General features: G+C 44.6%; 1 protein-coding gene across 1 annotated transcript in view; it reads left to right on the top strand.

Moving 5' to 3' along the window:
* PRICKLE1 (prickle planar cell polarity protein 1) overlaps window positions 1-23,639 on the top strand; it is an 81,949-nt gene that overhangs the window by 617 nt on the left and 57,693 nt on the right. The window lies entirely within an intron of this gene.

Genomic DNA, 23,639 nt, shown 5'->3' with positions numbered 1-23,639 from the left:
CCCCCAGGAATACGAGCCCAATCCTATGAGTGTCTACTCAGAAGTAAGTCACCTTATAGTCAATGGGGCTTACTCCCAGGTAAGTGGGGATAGGATTGCAGCCTCACTGAGAGCACAATCCTATGCATTACTCAGAAGTAAGTCACATTATAGCCAATGGGGCTTACTCCCAGGTTAGCGTGGATAGGATTGCAACCTCACCGAGAGCGCAATCCTATGCATGTCCACTCAGAAGTAAGTCACATTATAGCCAATGGGGCTTACTCCCAGTAAGTGTGGATAAGATTGCAGCTGAAGTCTCACTGAGAGCACAATCCTATGCATGTCTACTCAGAACTAAGTCACGTTATAGTCAATGGGGCTTACTCCCAGGAAAGTGTGTCTATGATTGAATCCCTTGCTTGGACTTACTCCCGAGTAAGCATGCAGAGGGATTTACAGCCAAGGAGCAAGTAATGTCAGGATCCAGTGCCTCTTTACTCGAAGGTAATTCCCACCCCTATGTGTTCAGTGGGCTTACTTCCAAGTAAGGCATCCATATATGATGGTGCGGCAGTGGGGGTTGATCTCTGTCTTTCCTCTCCATTGGAGAAGTGTGAATTCAGAGCCAGGTTGGAGTGAAGTCTGGTGTGGAACCAAGGAGCAGTGACTCTGGATTAAGGAGTGTGGAGTATCAAGAGTATTCTGTGGTCTGTGCCCTTTTGAGTGTAAGGATTATAACCTAATCTGTGTATAGGACTCTGAACATGGTGTAGGGTTCCCTCTGCAACCCAAGGTGTATTTGCAAGAAGAATCAGGAATGTATTGTACATGTGTTGATTTTTCTTCTTCTTAAACTGAGTGTGGGCTGATTTGCTTGCAAGGAGTTAGTATACAAGAAACTCTGACTACAGCCCATGTTGAACAGCCTATCGTGACAAATGAGACTGTCCTGTGGCTTGTTCAAGTTGGAGCTTCAGCTTGCTTTTTGAGGATCTGTGAAGTGGCTCTGAGTTTTAAACTTATCCATAGTTGTGCCTTCTCTATGCCCAGCTGACTCACAGGTACTCCCCCCCCCCCCAGTGATGAACATCCCTGAATGCAACATAGCATTAGGAATCTACAAAACTATGTATTAGGTTGAGGTTGGAGCATGTCTATACTGTAATTAAAACTCTTTGCATTTGGGGTGGGGGCAGGGAAGCTTATGCCTAGAGTAAATTAGCACTGTAATCTGTGTGCTAGAGGAAATCTTGAGTGTATTTATTTATTTAATATCCCAAGCCTGGAAAAGTCCATCTGTCTTTTTTAGTGGGCCATGACTATAGATGGGTGTGAGTTTCAGCATGTCTGCCTGAATCCGGCTGCAGATGTGTGAGCTCAGCTGTTGTCTGTCACTTGGGTGACAACTGGCCCTTTCCCCCCCAGCAAGGCTTTGCTTTCTCCATTATCCTCTGCTGAGTGTCAACGGTTTGGCTGGTTTGTGAATGTGTGTGTGTGTGTGTGTATACACACTGCAGCCCCATGGGAGAAGGCAATGATATTTGGCTAGGTCTAAAAATATGTCTGCATCCAGCTCTTTTTAAGGCTGGGGATAGGGAAAGAGAAAAGGTTTCAGTCTTGCCTGCTTCAAACTTAGCTTAAAGTCAGATTTAAGGGATAGATTTGACCTCTAGTGAGAGCTCTCAAAGTTTATGAGTCTCCAGCCCCTCCCTTTCCAACAACACTGGCCCCTCCATGGGGATGTAAAACTTAAACAGCATCTATTTATCTTTGCTGTCTCTTTTGGGGTTCTATTCAGGGGTCTGCAGAGGGCAAGAGATTCTGGACTTGGGCCTTGGTCAGGAATCTGTCACCGTTCCACAGCTGGGGGGCTAAGGAAAGCAAAATAAAGCTTTTTTTATGCTAGCTTTAGTGCTTCTAAATGCCATCAGTGGAGTAGCTTGAAACACAGTGGGGAAGATTTTACAAGCTCCCAGCACACTGTTTATGCAGAGGATTTAAAGGTTAATCGTGCATGTTCTCTGCATGTTCAGTTAAAAAATGACTACCATGCATTTTCTATCGCTTGAGATGTGGTTAAAGGAGGCTGTGACCCTTAAGTTTCTTTCCCCTATCCTCTTTGCCTGCAGCAATTGTAGCCGAATTCCCTTGGTTCTTCAGAATAATCTTCTTTTTTTTTTTTGACTCTGCAAAAATATTTGGGAGACAGTTAATGTGAAGGAATGTGACTAAGAAGTTTATTGTTTCAGTTGCTCTCCGAAAGAGTTTAGTCTCTGTGGATGACTAAGTTAAAAGTAAATTCAATAACTGCAGCAACAGATATTTCTCTATCTTGCAAGCCAATGCTGGTGGAAACTAAAGCAGTTGCAGCTTGATCAGGGGACTGAGTACTCGGGAAGGAAGTCTACTGAGTTCAAGGGGCTTTCTCTCATGTAAGATCACACTCCTATATGCCTTGACATTAAATCCCATTGTACTCGGTGGGACTTGCATGCAAATTAAACTTGCGTAGAGTTCCTCTATAAGAGGATTATAATTTTGTAATCTGTGATCTCTGTGGCTGCTGTTCCTTTTTTGCTTAAAAGAATATTGCAATGAATCAGCCTTGGTTACCTGGGCAAAGTTAACATCATTGCATGTAGGGGGTGGGAACTTTAGAGGGTTAATAGCTGAGCTATTAAGATTGGAGTCAGATGTGGGTAAAAGCAACAGGGGAGTCTGGATTTCCCTAATATCCTGTGGTATAACTGAAAAGGTAATTGTATTTTTTTCTCTTTTTTAAATGTCCTGTTTCTATTTAGAACTCTTAAAAAATGCTGTGTCTTGCATAATTGGAACAAAAAAAATACTCTAATATGCAATGGAGACTTATGGCTAGTTTTTAAAATAATAAAAGTAACTTAGATTTTCACACAGACAGGAAAATAATCTTGGTAGTCCATTCCCTGCTGAAGTGATACAATTTGGGGTACCCTTTGCAGAAAATTAAAACATAGTCAAGTGTCATATTTGTATAATTAAAGATCATTGTTTAATTACCAAGACTTTTGTCAAGAAAACCATTTGCCTGGATTCTGGAATGTTTAGCTTTGCCAGTTTGCATGTGGAATACCTCGGAGCAGTCCTGTCTTCTCTCTCCATTGTGATCTGTTTGGTCTGTCTCCCCCTGTCGTCTCAGAAAATATGTGAGGTTGGTGTTTGCTCAGCATGCTGGAATCAGTTGGCTTGGTCTTGCTCAGAAGTGTTCAACAGGAAATAGGGCCTCATATGGGGTGATTGGAGTATACTCTCTCTAATACAGTCACTGAATTTCAGCTTGTGCCTCTTGAGGAGCACTCAGCATATGCAGTGCATCAGTGGTTCTCAAATATTTTAGCACCTGGACCCACTTTTTAGAATGACAATATGTTGGGACCCCCTGGAAGTAATGTCATGACCAGAAGTGACATCATCAAGCAGGAAAATTTTTAACACCTACCATATGCCTAAATAAAATCTAATTAAATAAGTAAATTAAAAGTTTACAATAAGTATAATTTTAAAACTTTATTTAGAATAAAGAACTCTCTTAACCCTCCCAAGAAGTTGCTGATCTGTTTAAAAAAAAATTCCCCAAACATCCCAAAGACTGCAATTCTATCCACATTTACCTGGGATACAATGGGGTAACCTCCATTGACTGTCATTGTTAAAAGCATATACATAGCATCCTGTTAAAAGTAACAGATCTATAGCATTTCTCCAAATGCAGTCACATACCATGGTAGCATCAAATCTAATATATTAAAAATAAAATACACATTGAAATGAATGGGGGCCCATCTGAAATTGGCTCATGACCCACTTAGTGGGTCCTGACCCACAGTTTGAGAAACACTGGCAATAGTTAATCTGAACTGTATTGTCAGCTATGCATTAAAAAAATTAAAAGACTGGGCCAAGTGTTTTGGCCTTACCTTGAGCAGGAAGCCAAGACTCTAAATTGGAAGTAACTAAAAGGCCCCTTAGTACAGTTTTCTGCCACATGCCAAGACCACCTCCCATGCCATAGGCCAGCCTATTGCAACTCCAGGTTCCTTTTTTCAGTACTGTACTGTTCATTCATTCATTCATTCTAAAGATATATACCTGTCCTTCTCCTCCATGAGCACCACCCAGGGTGGCTTATAATATTAAAAAAAAATACATTAAAAATTAAAAACCAAAGTCCAGCATGGAATTAAAATGCAACAGCCGCAGTGGTAATAGAATCATCTTTAAAAAAGCAGCCTAATCAACCCAATAAACCAAACTGGTACCAGAGCAAAGCAGAAGACCAAATCAGAACTAAGACAAGAAAGCCAACCAAAAATGTCAGGCCCCAGTCCTATCCAGCTTTCCAGCGCTGTGTCAATGGGGCATGTGGTGCATCCTGCAGTGGGGAGGCAGTCATGGAGGACTACTCAAGATAAGGGAATTCTTGCCCCCTTTTACTTGGGGCTACATTATGACTGCATTGGCGCTGGAAAGTTGAATAGGATTGAGCTGTCAGTTCTTTATTCATAGTCATAGGGTTTGATCCAGACTTGTGCATGTGGAATTACACTTGGGTTTTTCTTGCCCTCTTCTCTGTACTGCAGGTTGTGAGCAGTAGTACAGTACAGAGAAGAGGGCAAGAAAAACTCAGGAGCTTGCGTCCCGAGTACACTTCTGTACTGCAGCGAGTCATGGACTCTTCGCTCACAGCAGGAGAGGAAACTGAACGCTTTCCACATGCGCTGCCTCCGACGCATCCTCGGCATCACCTGGCAGGACAAAGTTCCAAACAAAACAGTCCTGGAACATGCTAGAATCCCTAGCATGTATTCACTGCTGAAACAGAGACGCCTGCGTTGGCTTGGTCATGTCGTGAGACTGGATGATGGCTGGATCCCAAAGGATCTCCTCTATGGAGAACTCGTGCAAGGAAAGCGCCCTACAGATAGACCACAGCTGCAATACAAGGACATCTGCAAGAGGGATCTGAAGGCCTTAGGAGTGGACCTCAACAGGTGGGAAACCCTGGCCTCTGAGCGGCCCACTTGGAGGCAGACTGTGCAGCATGGCCTTTCCCAGTTTGAAGAGACACTTGGCCAACAGTCTGAGGCTAAGAGGCAAACAAGGAAGGCCCATAGCCAGGGAGACAGACCAGGGACAGACTGCACTTGCTCCCAGTGTGGAAGGGATTATCACTCCCAAATCGGCCTTTTCAGCCACACTAGACGCTGTTCCAGAACCACCATTCAGAGTGCGATACCATAGTCTTTCGAGACTGAAGGTTGTCAACTACTCTCTGTACTGAGCCCCCCTTCCTCAAAGTAGCTCCTCATGGCTGGGGACCCTCAGAAACTGTGAAATGTGGTGTGGAGACTTGAGTGAGAGGGGGGAAATTGCTGGAAATTGGGTGGCGGCACTTTTCATCAGCAAAGCATTTTGGTGTTTGCAAAGGCATTCTTCTGCTCATACAAATCTAGATCCAAGCACAATGTTAAAGTATACATGAGAGAGTACACTAATCTTTCATTGACCAAAGCCATAATAAACATATAGCTTTGGAAAATGACAGCCACACTAGACACTGTGCCAGAACCACCATCCAGAGCGTGATACCATAGTCGTCCGAGACTGAAGGTTGCCAACAAGACTTTAAAATTTTGCCTCCTTGACTATGATCGCTCATTTGAAATATTGGTGCAAGAGCCTTTTGTAGATGCTCTTGAAAGAACTTGGGTCAAAGGTTTGATTAGTTATTTCAAATAAAGATGGGACATGCAGCCTCTCCCCAGCCCAGAGGTGCTTCCCAATAACTAAGCATAGCCACTCCAATTTCCAAATCATATATGAGGGTTTTGTTTTGCAAGACTTCCTTGTCCTTTGTTCTGTCAACTATCTGTTTTCCCTTTTTTCCCCCCTTTGGCCAAACCGCCCTCTCATCACCCTCACAGTGGCTGTGCTGGGAATGTTATGATCCTTTCTTGTTGAGAAATTAGAATATTTATGAATTTTCCATGGAATTACAGCAGGTGAGGCAATGGCCTAATATGTCTGGCATCAGTCTAAAGCAGGGGTGTCCAAACATTTTGGCAGGAGGGCCACATAATCTCTCTGACACTGTGTCAGGGGCCAGGGGAAAAAAGAATTAATTTACATTTAAAATTTGAATAAATTTACATAAATGAATTTATTAGGGATGGAAGTTATATGAATGAATGACGGTCTTGCAGTAGCTCAAGGTCTATAAAAGGCCTTGCACAAAGCAAGGCCAACCTTTCCTTTGCTGCCACTGCTGCATCACAGACGTGAAACAGCAAGTAGTGGAGAAATCCCTCATCCCACAGCTCAGGTGAAAGGTCGAACAGTCATCCTCATACTGAGAGCAGTTCTATTGGGCCGGCACGGGCTCCAGCAAGTCTCCAGAGGGCCAGAGGCTCATTGGAGACTGGCGGCTCCCTGTGGGCCTGATTGGGAGCCCCCGAGGGCCGCATGTGGCCCCCGGGCCGGGGTTTGGGCACCCCTGGTCTAAAGTCAAGGCCAATCATAGCAGTGGGTTTGACTTATGAATGAATAATGGACCACCAAATGTTCAGTCTTGTTACATTTCTGGTGAATGTATTTCTTGTCCCCAAATAGATATTTGCCTTTGTTTTCTCCAACTGGACAGCAAATGAACGAACATACATGCTTTTTGTCTTAAATGGAATTTCCAGTTGCAATTTTACAGTGCAGAGAAATTGGGAACTCTGGTTGCCATATGAATATTGTTGGCACGTACAGGCGTCCCCCCCACAAGTTGGGGACCAGAGTACTGTCAAAAACTGAAAATTGTTGAAAAGTGGAACCCTGTCTCTTTTTTGCTTGAAAACGCAAAATGGATGTCAAAAAATGTACATGTCTCTTGTGAATGTGCATGAAACTCTAAATGACTTAAGAATTCAACCCACTGTGGATTGAAAATATTTGGGCAGGAAAGTTCCATGAAGTTCCATAAAGCAAAACTTAAATTGATGCAGAAAGTGCTCCTCTTGCACATCCCTGTGTTGGCAAAGTGCTAATGCACACAGTGCTGGCTGCAGAAGTGGTGGGGCCTAATGTGGAGAGTTTGTGCAGGGCCCACACCCTCCTCACAGGGTCCAGCACTCATCATGCACCTGGGGGAACTACACCTGCACCAGCCGAATACCAAAGGTGCCATGCGTGAAGCACAGCACCTGGAAATAATTAGTGGAGGCGTGATGACATCACTGCCAACAGCTTCTGGGAGGCCTATTTCGGACTGTTTAGAGCAGGGCTGTCCAAAGTTTTTGGCAGGAGGGCCACATCGTCTCTCTGACACTGTGTCGTGGGGGGGCGGCAGGGAAAAAAAGAATTAATTTACATTTAAAATTTGAATATATTTACATAAGTATACATAAATGAATATATTAAAGATGAACTTATATGAATGAATGAAGGTCTCGCAGTAGCTCAAGGCCTATAAAAGGCCTTGCACAAAGCAAGGCCAGCCTTTTCTTTGCTGCCGCTACTGCATCACAGACGTGAAACAACAAGCAGTGGAGGAAGCCCTCATCCCACAGCTCACACGAGAGGTCAAACAGTCGCCCTCACGCTGAGAGCAGTTGCGTCGGACCAGTGCAGACTCCAACAAATCTCTGGAGGGCCAGAGTCTCATTGGAGACTGGGGGCTCCCTGAGGACCTCATTGAGAGACCTCAAGGGCTGCACGTGGCCCCAGGGCTGGGGTTTGGACACCCCTGGTTTAGAGGCGAGGGCAGGCAGGAGGCTGAAACAGCTCTCCACTCGCCTCAGCATGTGTGATTCCATGCCAGGGTGGCGGCTGTGGTGCAAGGCTCCTCTGTCAATTTGGCCACATTGCCCAAAGGCTGGTCTTGTACGTACATGTATGTACGTACACAGAGAGAGAGAGAGAGAGAGAGCAGGGGATACCTGTATGCCATCTAAATATTATACCTGTATCATGAGAGACTATTGTTTTGAGAGACTTTTAAATAAGCACAGTTTTTTTTCACTGAACTCTTGAACGTTGACTCTTCTGCGCTACCCGGTGAAACAGTATCCTGAGGTGCCTTCCTCGTCAACCTCGTCGTAGTCACTCACCCGTACCGTACCTATCTTTGCTTGCCTATGTGCGTGCAGTAATGGGACCTGGAAAGAAGACATGTCAGCCTCCTTCCTTCGCCTTTTGAGTTGAAGAATGGTGGGAAGCAACATGTTTTACAAGTTATAGCGCACTGATGTCACGACATATTCTGGCAGCAGGGCTCAAATAGACTAATTAGATCACTTCAGTCCTTCCCAAAACGAGGGTCTTTTCCAGATGCTATTTCCTTGCTTCTTGGTCTGTTGTCAAAAGGGTATTTCCAGTTCTTGAGAGAAATTTCTCAAGGGGGTCTGAAATAATTCTTCCTTTGTCCTTGTATCGTTCTCATGTTTAGACTTCATTCTAAGTGAATTAATCTTTCTTCTTGTTAGACTCTCTCTAGGAACCCGGTAAGGCAGCAGAATGTGTGTTCATTTAGAGCTTTGTTTTTTCTTCCCATGATCACTTTTCTGCAGAGACGATATTCAAAATAATTCAGATGCCAAAAGAGAACGAGGCATGAGCCAACAGAAACATTTCAATACTTTAAAAAAAAATCCACTATGAAGCTTCTGTCATTTTTGTCTTCCTTGAAAAAGTGCCTGAAAAAGAGTGATATGACACTTTTTGGGGGGTTCTCCTTTTTGGAAACAACATTGCCATAGAGATTAACAGCACTTATTTAACGCATTGAAATCAATGGATGAACTCATTTGTGGATTGCGGCCATGATCTTGTTACAGATTATCAAAGGTGTGAGAAAACTTTGTAGTAAACCTATGGCAGTTTCTGCCATGATATTTCTTGTTGTGCTTCACTGGTTCTGAACCCCATTTTAAAGCAACAATTGCAATCATATATAGCCCCCTCTGTAGTCAAAAGAACACAACTGCTCACACCCATCAATGACCCTATTGGGGCCACACTAAATAGCTTGACAGGTAGCCTTCCCTCTATAAGTGTATGCCCCAGCAGCCCTCTCCTTCGGTGCTGGGTGGAGGGGGAGCTGCCTTGTAGACTGTTCCCTGAGCAACTTACTGAGAAAGTAATGCTGTACGGGCAAGAAGTGGCGCAAAAAGCTTTACACTTGTTTTCTGAACTAGCAATTACCAAGCACATAATGGAGAGATACAAGAGAAACTTCTGGAATGATCCATCTTTGGGATGGGGTGGTTGAAATGTATAGGGTTGGGTGAGTGTGAACATAGGGCGAGGAAGAGGTTGGATGCAGCCAATGAGCTATCACTTGGCCATCCCTGTCTTAAGACATGTATGTTCTTGATATCTAGCATATACAGGTTAACCCTCCTTATCTGCTGATTCAGGCACAGTGGATTTGACTTGGTTCCCTATGTCTGGACGGACTCCCCAAACTTTTCAGTTGCACACAGGAGGTGTTCTAAGGCACAAGGAGGCCAACCATGATATTGCAGCACCTCAGAAGGTCTCCCAGAGGCTTCTGAGAAGCACTTCTGGTTTGACTGGAAGCGCCTCTCAGAAGCCTCTGTACCTCAGAGGACATCCAGACTATATCTATATCTTTAAGCTGTAATAGTGGCAACACATATCCAGTATGTGCATGTACAGAAATAACCCGTAGGTGATTATGTCAAATGTAATCCTGGATTCCATCACAACTAAAGATGGCCAATACGCTGCGGCTGTTAAGTGCACACATTTGGGAATTTACAGGACAAGTTTTAGTTTATTTTTCTTGCTGACAGAGAGACAAGGCAAATGCTCATCATGTTTAACATTCACAGTTTACATTGCAGGGGCAAAGAGCCATGCCACTCATGTTGAGTGTGTTTGCCGAAGCTGTTCCATGTAGGGACTCGGCCTTGTTGGTTAGTTCCCTGTTACTTCTTGTCACTTGTAACAGTGTCATGTATCTTGGCTGTCAAGTGTCTTCAGTTTTTTGTCCAGCCAAAACCTCCAGAAGCTGCCATGTTCTGCGTCTGTATCAAGCTCATGAACTAGATGCTTGTTTAGTAGACAGTTCAGCTAGTGTGTGGGATAAGGGCATCATTCAATGGTGGCAGGCTTTGGATTGTTGTGAATAGTTTGGGAGAAGAGCTCCTGACTCTGGTCATTTATGCTCTCAGATGTTGATGTACAGGGTGTTCCTTGCTGCAGTTTGGCTAGTGAGTTAGGGAGCATGTCTAGTTTAAGTTACATGTGATGCAGTGACAAAAAAAAGTCAGCAGTTCCCTGTGCTGCAGTGTGAATCTCAAGCAGTTATCCATCCAGAATCCTGTAGCAAGTCACTAGGCATCCTCTGCAGAACTGTTTTAATGTGGAGGCCCAGAGTGTGACAACATAGGAATTGTTACCAGTTCAATTTAGCCAGAGCCACAGAACATATTTAGCTAAGACAAGGGAAAAAAAGAAGCCTAGGCATCTCAAACATTTTTATAATCAGAGTTACAATATAGACCTTTATAAGGATTGTTGTTTTCTTCTCATACGCATGCTCAGATAAAGATCTCTTGCCAATTTAAGCTAATGATACAACTATATATATTTTAAAGCCATACAAATATATATACATACACATACATACATACACATACATATATACACATATATACACACACCACACAATGTAATAAAAACCTTTTATTAAGGGCTTTTATAATAAAAATGTAAAAGCTTGTATTAAAAGCACTGGTGGATAACCTGCGCTAGGTGACCTACACTGTTGACCTGCACTAGGGACTAGACAGGATGAGTGTGTCCTTACTGGGCCCGCTGGACATCTCAGTAGCTTTCATCACTGTGGTGTTCTTCTGGGGCAGTTGGCCAAGTTGGGACTTGGAGGCATTGTTTTGCAGTGGTCTCATTCCTTCTTGGCTGACAGGTGCCAGAAGCTGGGGCTCATGGAGACCTGTTTGGCACCCTGGACATTGGTATGTGGGTCTGCCTTGTACCCCATGCTGTTCAATATCTGCACAAAACCACTGGGAGAGGTCACTGGGGAATTTGGAGTGGGGTGCCTTCCATATGCTGATGACACTCAGCTCTGTCTCTCCTTTCCATCTAAAACCAGGGGGGTTGTCCAAGTCTTGGAATGCTGCCTGGAGGCGAGTGGGAACTGGATGTGGGTTAGCAAGCTAAAATTAAATCTGGGCAAAACAGAGGTCCTCTGGGTCCAGAAATCCATGATGCAAGTACTGGACCTGTTCTGAATGGGGTTCTGTTTTCTCTGTGGCAACAGGTATGCAGCTTGGGACTTCTCCTGGACTCAGAGCTGCTACTGGATTGCCAGGTGGCAGCTGTGGCAAGGGAGGCTTTTGCCAGGCTTTGACTGGTGCACCAGGTATGGTCATACCCAAGTGAGTCAAACCTGACCACAGTGGTCTATGCCAGTGATTCCCACTGGGGCATGTGTAACCCCCCAGGGGTACTTGCCAGGACTTTTAGGGGTACTTAAAAAAGAATTGAATAATGGCGGGAAAAGGGAGGTCTGTATTAGAATGCCTTGCAGGGGTGGCAAGGCAGGCAGCTTGCAGGCTGCAAAAGCCCCACCAACTGCTAGTTTTTGGTCATCAAATTGTGTATTATCAGATATGAACCAGTAGTTGAAAACATGTGAATTTGAAATAACAGCAACTACATTAATTACAAACATCTTGCTAATATGACGGGTATAATTTACGGAAATGGGCTTCCAAGAGGTACGCAAGTGAAAAATTGCATCTATGCCAAAAACTGGTCTATGCCATGGCGATATCTCATTTAGGTTTCTGTAATGCACTTTGCTGGGCTGCTGGAAACTACAATTGGTGCAGAATGAAGCAGCTTGTGCGGTTCCTGGTTCTCAGGGTTTTTTTCCGTTGGACCACAGTTCCAGAGGCTGCACTGGCTGCTACTTTGTTTCCTGGTCCAGTTCAAGGTGTTGGTTATTGGGGAAACCACCTCCTCCCATATATCCTGGCTTGCCCCCTGAGGTCTTCAGCCCTTCTGTGTATGCTGCCCTTGTTGGAAGTTAAGGGTGAGCATCAAGAAATAGGGTCTTCTCTGTGGTTGCACCACAGTTGGTAGAACTTCTTCCCTTGTGATTTAAGAACTGGCCCCTTCCTTGAGGTTGTCCCCACAGGGAGTAAAATCGTTTTTGTTTCCATCAGCGTTTAAGCTGTGAGTGGGTAGGTTTATTATAATTGGGTGTTCTGTTTTCACCACTGCTTATTGCCATCTTTTCTGGAAAATTTTAGGAGTGCCTTTTGCTGCTTGCTTGTATTGCCTCTTATTAGTGTTCACTGTTCATTGCAGTCTTCTGCTATTTTATTGCTGCTCTACTTTTACAGCCTCTCTACCTGGTGGGTTTTTTTTGGTAGTTTTATTGTTTACTGTATTGATATGCTTATTTTTATAGTGTATTATGATGGTGATGGTTTTGTTCACCACCTTGGCTGCTCACAGTGTGGAAGAAAGGCAGGGTGTAAATGCATTAAATAAATATTATGAAGGTGGTCCCATCTTAGTCAGCCGGCAATCTTTTATCTTGCCTAGGCGAGGGAGTTGTGGAGAGGTGCTGGTACACATCTCTTTCATGCTTCCTTTCTCGCCATCAAATATGCTCAGTATTTCTCACCAGGGGTCCCTCCTATTTGGCCCCCTTACCCTGCTGCTTATTTCAGGGTGGGCATTAGGTAGGTCATGGCCTGCTAGAATACCGGTACCTACCTAAGATTCATGAAGATAGTGCTGGACTAAAGACCCAGCTGGCACATCTTCCACTCTTAAGTAAGAGTGGGCACTCAAGACCACTTGACACCGATTAGTTGCGCCTTGCTTGTTAAGAGAGCCTGAGTATCTGCTCTTTCTGTGCAAAATTTTAGAACACAGTGATGGACAATAGGGAGTTTATTAAAGGCAAACCCAAAGTAAGACCCCACACCACTGAATTGGTCCTCCCCTTGCTTACATTATATACCATGGAAGGAATAAATATTGTGTCTGCTTATAATATACATTTCTAAATAGACTGAAATCTGGCAAGACAGCCTGTTTGTGTTTTCACAGATGCTTCCTGAAAATATGTGTAACATGGAATGTAACATGAGAATGTTGGACTGTTTTCTGTCCCTTTTGTTTATCATGTTTTATCATACGGGGGATTTCATTGTGAGATTCTCTCTGCCTTGTTCAAGGCACACAGGCTGAGAGACTGAAGTCATAAATAGTTTTGCTGTATGGCTGATCACTGGAGTGATTTAGATCTATGTCTCTTGTGCGTGTGGAAGAAAGGAATAATGCAGGGTGCACATTTGTTTATTTTAGCAGAATGTAATCCTATAAATTCCTTTGTGCTCTTGATATAAGTCTAGACAGCTTGGTGGGCTGAAAGCCAACAAAATGTCCTTGCTCACTGCCCAACTTGCTTGAGAGAACAAGACAACTGGCCTTCTATACTGGAAATGAATTCTCCCTCTATTTACAAAAAAAAGCCTGAACCAGAAGCTGCTTTGTTCAGAACAGCAAAGACGGAGAAGCCAAGGCTGTAAGAGGTTTCTTTTGTACTGTTTTCTGAGACTTGTTCTAGACTTCTGATTTGCCTAGGGAGAGCAAGGGAGGGAGGGGTATTGTTAAGGATCAAGTGATCTTGCGAACTATCAGTGGATCTGCGGGTCTGGCATCCATGGATTTGACTCACCACAGATACCAGCTGCTTTAAAGCGCTTGAAAAACACACCCACAAAAAGCACCAAAATCCAAGCTCCTACCATATTGTGACCAACCAACACTGTTGAGCAGCTGTTTTTTACCACTGAAAAACCCACTTCCAGGTTCCTTTCTTAGTTGGCTGATTGCAAAGGAAGTCTAATGGAATCCAGTGAAGAGGCAAACATGACAGCAATAGCATGAAAAGACTGACCAATATACAGTCAGCCCTTATTATCCACAGGGATTCTGTTCCAGGAACCCCAGCGGATGAGGAAAACTGTGGATGTTAGAATCTGTAGTTTTCTGGCTGATCCTAAACCTCCCGAGGCTTTCTGAAGCCTGCAGAGGCTGTTCACATCTGCCCATGGGTTCTGTGAGCTTCAGAAATAGACCCACGGGCCCATGGGCAGGAGGTCTGGTCTAGAGGGTAGAGCCTCCATTTACCTGAAGATAACATCTGCAGGTCGCCAGTTCAAGGCCACCGGCACCATGCGACCTTGAAGCAGCTGATAAGCTGAGCCGAGTTATTCCATCTGCTCTGAGCGTGGGAGGATGGAGGCCAGAATGTTGCGACCAGATCAGAAAGAAACATCTGAATGTTGTGGTTTCTTGAAAGATAGAACCTTCTTTCAAATTGTAAAAATCCCTACAGGGATTTAATTAGCCTGCCTATGTAAACCGCCTTTAATAAAGTCTGAGGAGAAATCTGAGGACCAAGAAAGGCGGTATAGAAATACCTGTATTATTATTAAACTCGACCTCTGGTTTTCAGTGAAAACCAGAATTCGTGTTTAAATTGTTTGGGGTGGCTTTCTGAGACTGCGGACGGCCTCTGCAGGCCTCAGAAAGCTGCCCAGATTTCGCCAAAAACTGAAAGTTGCATTTAAAGGCCTCCATTCTGAAGCCCGCAGAGGCCGTGGATGGACACGCGTAGTCTTTGCAGGCTTCAGAAAGCCTCCAGACAGACTTGGAGAGCTTGGGGGCCCCAGTTCAGTACCTGCAAATGATCAAATCAGCAGATCCTGAACCTGGAATAACATGGGCCTCCTGTATTCTGATGACAGTAAACGTTTTTGGGTGGCAGTGTCCAGAAGGGATTGTGAATAGCTTCAAGAGAATCTCTTCAAACTTGAGGATTGGGCAGCAAAATGGGAGGCTGCTTGATGAATGACAACCCAGTGTGTGGAGGCTGTGAAGAAAGCCAATTACATGGGTTCATTAAAAAAGAGATTGAGATTAAAATGGGCAGACATCTCTCTGGCACTGTGCCGGGGGCCAGGACAAAAAAAAGAATTACTTTACATTTAAAATTAACATAGATTTACACAAATGAATACATTAGAGACAGAATTTACATGAATGAATGAATTTTACTGAGCTTATTTATAATACACATAAGAACTATAATACATGTATATAATACATGCACCTTTTGCACAGTGAAAACATACAGATCAAGCCACAAACACTTGGAGACATAAGCAGATACGGGCCAGTGTGGGCTCTACTAGTCTCCGACAGTCCAGATGCTCATTAGAGACTGGGGTTCCCTATGGGCTGAATTGGGGGTCCCTGAGGGCTGCAAATGGTCCGCGGGGCAGAGTTTGCCCACCCCTTTACTATACCATCATACAAATTGATGGTAGGCCACAATAGAAGTATTGTGTCCACTTCTGGTTGCCACATCTCAAAAAGAATATCGTAGAACTGGGAAAGGTGCAGAAGAGAGTGACAAAACAGATTATTGGGCCGGGGCACCTCTCTTATGAGAAAGGCCTACAAGATTTGGGGCTCTTCAATCTAGAACAGGGGTGCCCAAACCCCGGCCCGGGGGCCGCTTGCGGCCCTCAGGGGCTCCCAATCCGGCCCGCAGGGAGTCTCCAGTATCCAATGAGCCTTTGGCCCTCTGGAAAGTTGCTGGAGCCCATGCTGGCCCAACACAGCTGCTGTTAGTGTGAGGATGACTGTTTAATCTCTCACCTGAGCTGTGGAATGAGGGCTCCTTCCACTACTTGCTGTTTCACATCTGTGATGCAGCAGTGGCAGCAAAGGAAAGGCTGGCCTTGCTTTGTGCAAGGCCTTTTACAGAGAGCTGATGGAGGCAAGTTCTTTTCCCTCTTGCCCAGTATCAGAACCAGAGGACATCTACTAAAATTGACTGGCAGGAGAGTTAGAACAGACAAAAGGAATTTTCTTTACCCAGAACATAATTAATATGTGAAACTCCTTGTTATAGGATGTTGTGATGGCGCTGGACTAGATGTCTTTAAAAGGGGTTTGGACGGATTTATGGAGGAAAAGTTCACCGCAGGTTACAAGCCTTGAAGACCGTGTGCAGCCTCTGAGGTTTTTTTTTACCCCCCCCCCCCAAAAAAAAAACAACCCATAAAAATTTTATTAAATCCTACAAGGTCCAGTAAATTTCAAGAAACTTACTGGACTCAAACTTCAATCTGTGTACGATTATTCCCCAAAGTTTTAGTTATCTTGGTCGCTTTGCATAAAAGTCATGTTCTTTCCAAAGAAAAATTAAAATTAACAGTTTTATTCAAAGATTTGTGGGCTCTGTTTTTTTGGGTCACCCTGTAGAGGAGGCTCATATCTCACTCCCAGGTGCAAGGGAGTAGCCACAGGATGCAGGTGTCTTGTTGTCTTGAGTGCTGCAAGAGGCATCTGGAGGGCCACTGTGAGTTACAAAATGCTGTACTAGATGGGCCCTTGATCTGATCCAGAAAGGCTCTTCTTACGTTCTTATTTATTATTTGTTCATTTAAAATATCCTGTTGCTTTCTTCTTGCAGTAGAGATGCTCAAGCTGGCTCACAGCAATATTTCTGTATTTATAGATTTTTATCCCACCTCTTGATGTAAAGAACCTCAGGGGAGCTTACAATAAAAGTAAAAAAAAATAAAAATCCAGGAGCCTCAAGAACATAAGAACAGCCCTGCTGGATCAGGCCATAGGCCCCTCTAGTCCAGCTTCCTATATCTCACAGCAGCCCACCAAATGCCCCAGGGAGCACACCAGATAACAAGAGACCTGCATCCTGGTGCCCTCCCTTGCGTCTGGCATTCTGACATAGCCCATTTCTAAAATGAGGAGGTTGCACATACGCATCATGGCTTGTAACCCATAATGGATTTTTCCTCCAGAAACTTGTCCAATCCCCTTTTAAAGGCATCCAGGCCAGATGCCACATCCTGTGGCAAGGAGCTCCACAGACTAACCACACGTTGAGTAAAGAAATATTTTCTTTTGTCTAACTCTCCCAACACTCAATTTTAGCTGATGTCCCCTGGTTCTGGTGTTATGTGAGAGTGTAAAGAGCTCCTCTCTATCCACTTTATCCTTCCCATGCATAATTTTGTATGTCTTAATCATGTCCCCCCTCAGACGCCTTTTTTCTAGACTGAAGAGGCCCAAATGCCGTATCCTTTCCTCATACAGAAGGTTCCCCAGCCCAGTAATCATCTTAGTCACTCTCTTTTGCACCTTTTCCATTTCCTTTGGTTGATACTTACATTCACCAGTATATTTGTGGAATGAGGGGTGACAAGCAGACCTGTGGAGAGGGCAGATGGGAAAAAAAATTTCCTGGGCCCCGGCTTCCAGGGGGCCTGAGCCATGAGAAAACAAACTATACATTACCCAACATATTTATTACAAAATTTCAGAAAGGCGGATCCAATCGAGGATCTTGCCCCAGATCCAATGCTAGCTCTCAGTATTCTTGATGATGACTTCCAAACAGCCTCCTCCTCTCTTAAGGACTGACATTGACAACTTTTGCAGTTCCTAGAAAAATCCCCCTAGTGACTTAAGGGGATTCACTTAGTGACTTCCAGGGTTTGATGTGATAGGTTGTGACATTGCACAGTTCTAATAGCTGGTGCTTTTCTAAGTACTCATTTACCACTTCAGTGGTTCATAGGAACTGGCCATATTGGTTGCAAGTCTCTCTCCCTTCAGGGTATAGCAGGGCTTCAGTGTATGTAATCCAAAGACTGCTAAATGCACAGAGGTCTCATTGATATCGATAAGGTCTAAACACAGGTAACTTTCTCTGGGTTCACCCTGCATGGTGGTCTTTTCCACCCCCACACAAAACTGAATCCTTGGCAAATGGTTATGCTATAATTGTCTGCATTAACGAGAAACTATTTTGACATATCTTATTACCATTTGGGGCTGAGGTTTGGATAGCACTATAAAGAAGCTGTTCTCAGTATTCGTGGGCTTATGGCATCCTTTTGGCCTCGGGTTATTATGAGTAATGCAAGAACTGATGACTTAAACTTGTGGAGTTGGTTTGCAGAATTACTCAATGCTCATCACCTGAGTCACATTAATGTCACTGGGAGCAATTGGGAGTATCCAGAGGCATTTTGAAATCCTGTCCCTTCAAGGATGCAAGTTGTATTCATAAATGCTACCTTTCCCTGAACCCAACGGAGAATGTATTATAAGTCTGAAATGTCAGGAAGAACTTCGCCTTGCTAAGTAAGTATTGACAGACGACTCCAAATAGTTCTCTGTTCAGAATCCCAAAGGGGGCCCACTTCATATAAAAGAGCAAGAGGTTTCCCCTTGTTTAACCTAACTCCAAATCAGAATGGTCATAAAATACCTTTTTTTAACACACTGCATCGAAGATCCTGTATCACAGTCGTTCTGTAGCATGAATAACAAAAAGGTCAGAGGCTGAAAGTCTGCGTGTGGATGGGATTTGACTCCCAGCCTACCTGTATCACGAATAGTTGCATATCTCCTCTTCCTAGTGGAAATTTTCTCCCTGTCTCATAGCTCTAAAGATGGGCAATCTCCAGTTTGTGAAAGTTTGTGTTTAACAGCGCAGTCCTGACTTGTGCTAGAACAGGCAGGCTGGCGGGCCTGCGCTGTATCAAGTGTAAGTTTGAGCTGGCTGAGGTTTGGCCTGAGGCAAGGGAAAAAATTCCCCCTTACCCCATTAAGAGCCACAGCGGCCCCAATGGGTCTACTAGGATCTGTGCCACCTGAAGCCATTCCGCGCTGTCCGGGAACGGGGCTAGGAACCAATCCTAGCCCTGCTTCCTGCTCCCCACCTGCCCACCCATGGTCCTGCCCTCCCCTGTCCCAAAATACTTCCTCCCTGCCTGCTTCCCGCCCTCCCCAAGCCCCAACTGGACCTCCCCCGCTTGCCTAACTTGGCCAGCGTGGACTCACCTGCCGCCACTGCCGTGGAGGCTGGTTCTGGCCTCCGTGGGCCAGTGCACCTCCATACTCTGGCACGGCTTACGCAGAGGGAGTTGTAAACGTGGTTTATGGCACATTTGCCGCCCTCCCAGGCTGGCGCATGCGACTCATGCTGGCCCAGGGTGCACTTAGGATTGCTCCCCAAGTTACTGACTGATACCAAAGGATCTCCTCTATGGAGAACTTGTGCAGGGAAAGTGCCCTACAGGTAGACCACAGCTGCAATACAAGGACATCTGCAAGAGGGATCTGAAGGCCTTAGGAATGGACCTCAACAGATGGGAAACCTTGGCCTCTGAGCGTCCCACTTGGAGGCAGACTGTGCAGCATGGCCTCTCCCAGTTTGAAGAGGCACTTGCCCAAAAGACTGAGGCAAAGAGGCAAAGAAGGAAGGCCCACAGCCAGGGAGACACACCAGGGACAGACTACATTTGCAGCCAGTGTGGAAGGGATTGTCACTCCCAAATTGGCCTCTTCAGCCACACTAGACGCTGTTCCAGAACCACTTTTCAGAGCGCGATACCATAGTTTCCTGAGACTGAAGGATGCCAATGATGATATTCCTATATCCTAAAAGAAGTGTCTCTTTCATTTCTATTTTTGCTTATATTGTTTAAAGCTGTGATTTTTCAACCAGAGTCATAGGGCTCCTGATGCACCATGAAAGGTCTGCAAGTGTTCCATGGGATTTGGAACACAGCAGTTGAAATCACAGCAGTTGAAACTCTTCTGGGTTCTGCAGCTCTGTTTCTAGGGCAACTGTCTGTCGTGACGAATTGTCTGTCCCTCTTCCTCTGCGGGCAGAGCCAGAACCTAGAGTCCTCTGGAAGCTAGAAGTTACATTGTAAGAGACAAAGACCTTTGTTGTTGGCAACCTTCAGTCTCAAAAGACTATGGTATCGCGCTCTGAATGGTGGTTCTGGAACAGCGTCGAGTGTGGCTGAAAAGGCCAATTCGGGAGTGACAGTCCCTTCCACACTGGGAGCAAGTGCAGTCTCTCCCTGGTCTGTCTCCCTGGCTATGGGCCTTCCTTGTTTGCCTCTTAGCCTCAGACTGTTGGCCAAGTGTCTCTTCAAACTGGGAAAGGCCATGCTGCACAGCCTGCCTCCAAGCGGGCCGCTCAGAGGCCAGGGTTTCCCACTTGTTGAGGTCCACTCCTAAGGCCTTCAGATCCCTCTTGCAGATGTCCTTGTATCGCAGCTGTGGTCTACCTGTAGGGCGCTTTCCTTGCATGAGTTCTCCATAGAGGAGATCCTTTGGGATCCGGCCAAAGACCTTAGAGCTCAGTATAATATGCGAAGAAAAAGGTTGAAAATTGCTGCCCTAAAGTTCTACATACTCCATGGTGTAGTTGTGATATAATATATTTATTGTATGTCTCCATTTCATTCATGGTGCATGTGCAACTATAACTCTTTTCATAGTATAACAGTCTGAGGACATAGATTATACAGTTTATTAATGAAGCCTTAAACCAGGCTTTTTCATCTCATGGCACACTGACAAGGCACTAAAATTGTCAAGGCACACAGCAGGATTTTGACAACTGACAAGGCACACCATGCCACCAGTGGGGGGCTCACATCCCCCAGTGGCCCTTTTAATAAATGACCTTCTCCCAAGTTCCTGTGGCACATCTGTGGACTGCTCATGGCTCACCAGTGGGCCACGGCACAGTGGTTGAAAATGGCTGCCTTAAACTCTAGTTCTGAGACTCTGAATAACTGTCTGAGAGCAACACTTTGTAGCTGGAATCTCTTTTAATGTTTTGTTATTGCACGTCCTCCTTAAAGCAGATACAGCTAGTAGTGATGAACAATTAATTTTTCCACAAGAAAATTGTCTCAATTTTCTGTCTGCGTACTGTTGCTGGGTTACCCGTTCAAGCCACATACTATACTTTTTTTCCCCCCATAAATGGAAAACTTGTTCTGACTTTTTTTTTTCAGACTTTCTGTGAATAGTTAATCCTAGGGAAGTGTCTGCTGAACAGCTACATAAAAACCTCAGTATTGCTACAAGTCTTGTATACTGGTACATATGTACTTCTTGGCAAAATATGGAGGTTCTTAATTGGCATCAGTGCACAAATTACTGACTCTGATTATACAGCAGCGCTATTAAAAAAAAAACAAACCCATACTAACTCTGAGTTTGTTTTCCCACCCTGAAACAGTTCCCTTATTCATTGAGGCAAACTCCCCCCACCCCAGTTCAATTTAAAAAACAACCAACTTTAAACTTAGGATTCCCAACTGAAATTTTCCTCAGTTGTAGACTTCAAAAAATAACTTTGCTCAATTGGTCAGTCAGAACAGGGACAAAATTTGAGTTGGAGGAAGATGCCTCTCTTCCCCATCCTTAGAATATTGAATCCGTTGCAACATTTCTTGATGCTTTCTATTAAAAATAGTTGTGTGTTCAGCTTTTTGCTTAGCAACACACCTGACCTGTTGTTGCTTGATCTCCTCACTGGAAATGCAAATGCATCTACTATTCAGCCATTTTTTTGTCTTTCAGCAATATTTTTTTCGCTCCCAAATATTTAATGTAAAACAAACAAGCAAGTGCCTAGAACAACAGTTCCCAAACTTACCATGAAAATAAGAACAGCCCTACTGGATCAGACCATAGGCCCATCTAGTCCAGCTTCCTGTATCTCACAGGTCATGGCGCCCTTCTTTCATGGTGGCCTCTTCTTTCCAGCTCTGCCGGGCCCTGGCATCTTGCGTGGTTTTTGCAAGATCTTGCACAAATGCACAACCAGATGTTGTGTAATCCAAGATGCTGGCACCTGGGAGAGCCAGGAAGCATCGGGGACATCCTGCAGCACCCTTGTGAGTTCACAGCAGCACCCTTGGGTACCATGGCTCACAGTTTGGGAACCATTGTTGATTCGAGTTAGAGGTAGTCAAGGGAATATCAACATGGATGGTGGACTGGCCTGTCAAAAATTAGGTGGTAGTGTTGTCTTGTAGAGGAGAGTCTGTCCTTGTGGTTTTGGAATTGACTGTAGCACTCATCACTATCATGCTGCCCTAAGTGGTTACTCATGAGAAGGTCCATTTAATAATCTTTATTTTAGCTTTTTTTTACACATGATAGCAGAAAAGAGAACTATATGTCATTCATCCTCATCCCCCCCCCCCCGGAAGGTTTTCGCTCATACAGTTCCTTCTGTTTATTATATGGGCAGGAGGTCTGGTCTAGAGGGTTGAGCCTCCATTTGCCTGAAGATAACATCCGAAGGTCGCCAGTTCGAGGCCACCGGCACCGTGCGACCTTGAAGCAGCTGACAAGCTGAGCCGAGTTATTCCCTGTGCTCTGAGCATGGGAGGATTGAGGCCAGGATGTGCAACCAGATCAAGAAGGAAACATCTGAATGTTGTGGTTTCTTGAAAGATAGAAACCTTCTTTCAAATTGTAAAAATCCCTACAGGAATTTAATTTGCCTGCCTATGTAAACCGCCTTGAATAACTCTAAAGAGAAATCTGAGGACCAAGAAAGGTGGTATAGAAATACCTGTATTATTATTATATTAGTCAATTTGCTTTCTTTGCTTAGTAGCTATGTCCTCATTCTCCAGATTGAAGAATGGCAAAATAAATGGTTCCCAGTTCCCCAAAATGGATCACAGTCTTTTGAAGAAAGATGTAAGAGAGACACCAGCAAAAGCCTTTGCTGGGTGCAGAGAGACAGTAGTTCACCTCCCCAAATATAAGAGGACCACCACTTTGACCCATTTTTGCCTGGCTCACAGGTGTACACATTTGGTCCCTGTTGCATATATGCAACGTTGGGCAGAAATGACTTAAAAAGTACCCTCTACCAAACGTATGCTGTAGTGTTAAGAAATTGATATACTAATTGCTGGCATGCAGGATCCGTCTCTTATCTCTCTGGGCCCTTCTTCGTAGTGCTTTGGTCACGGTGGATAATGGCAGCCACCGCCTGGTGCCTTGGTACACCATCAACAGCAAGTATCATTGACAAATGAACCTCATTAATGGCCTGTCTGATTTTTAAATTGAACAGCCATTATCCAAATAATGAGTACTGCCAAGAAAGGGAATGAATGATTATACAGTGGATTTCATATACTCACGCACTTTAATAGGCAAGTCTCAATTATCTAAATTTCCTGATCAGCCAGCTGTTGTTCACAGTAATATAACTCAGCGAAATGTCAGTTCTGGTCTGTTTTAAATTTCAGAAGATTCAAGTGCTTTGAATGTTTAATGGAGCATTTGGACACCTCTCTCTCTCTCTCTCTCTCTCTCTCTCTCTCTCTCAGGTTCTTTACATTTTTATGGATGAGTCCTTCTGGTGGAAATATGTGTATACCAGGGTTCAAAATAACCATTCAGTTACCTGTGGCTTCTTAAGAGCTTGCACTATTTCTCATTCTCCTTTTCACCTTCAAAGAGCTGCAAACGCAATCCAAACAGCACTCTGGCCTGGGCTGGCTCCCGAGTGTCACAGACACGCCACAGGGTACATTTGTGCTGACTTCGGAGTCAGCTGGGCCAGATCCTGCACTGGCCCAACAGGGTAAGTTTGGGTAGGAGTGGGAGAAGGTGATGGGAGGGCATTCTGGTGGTGGGGAGTGAGCATTTTTGGGCGGAGAAGGTAGAACAGGAGA

Source organism: Tiliqua scincoides, chromosome 7 (genome assembly GCF_035046505.1).
Source record: "Tiliqua scincoides isolate rTilSci1 chromosome 7, rTilSci1.hap2, whole genome shotgun sequence".
Classification (NCBI taxonomy): Eukaryota; Metazoa; Chordata; class Lepidosauria; order Squamata; family Scincidae; genus Tiliqua; species Tiliqua scincoides.
The sequence above is the reverse complement of the archived record's forward strand: the minus strand, read 5'-3'. Positions and strand labels throughout refer to the sequence as shown.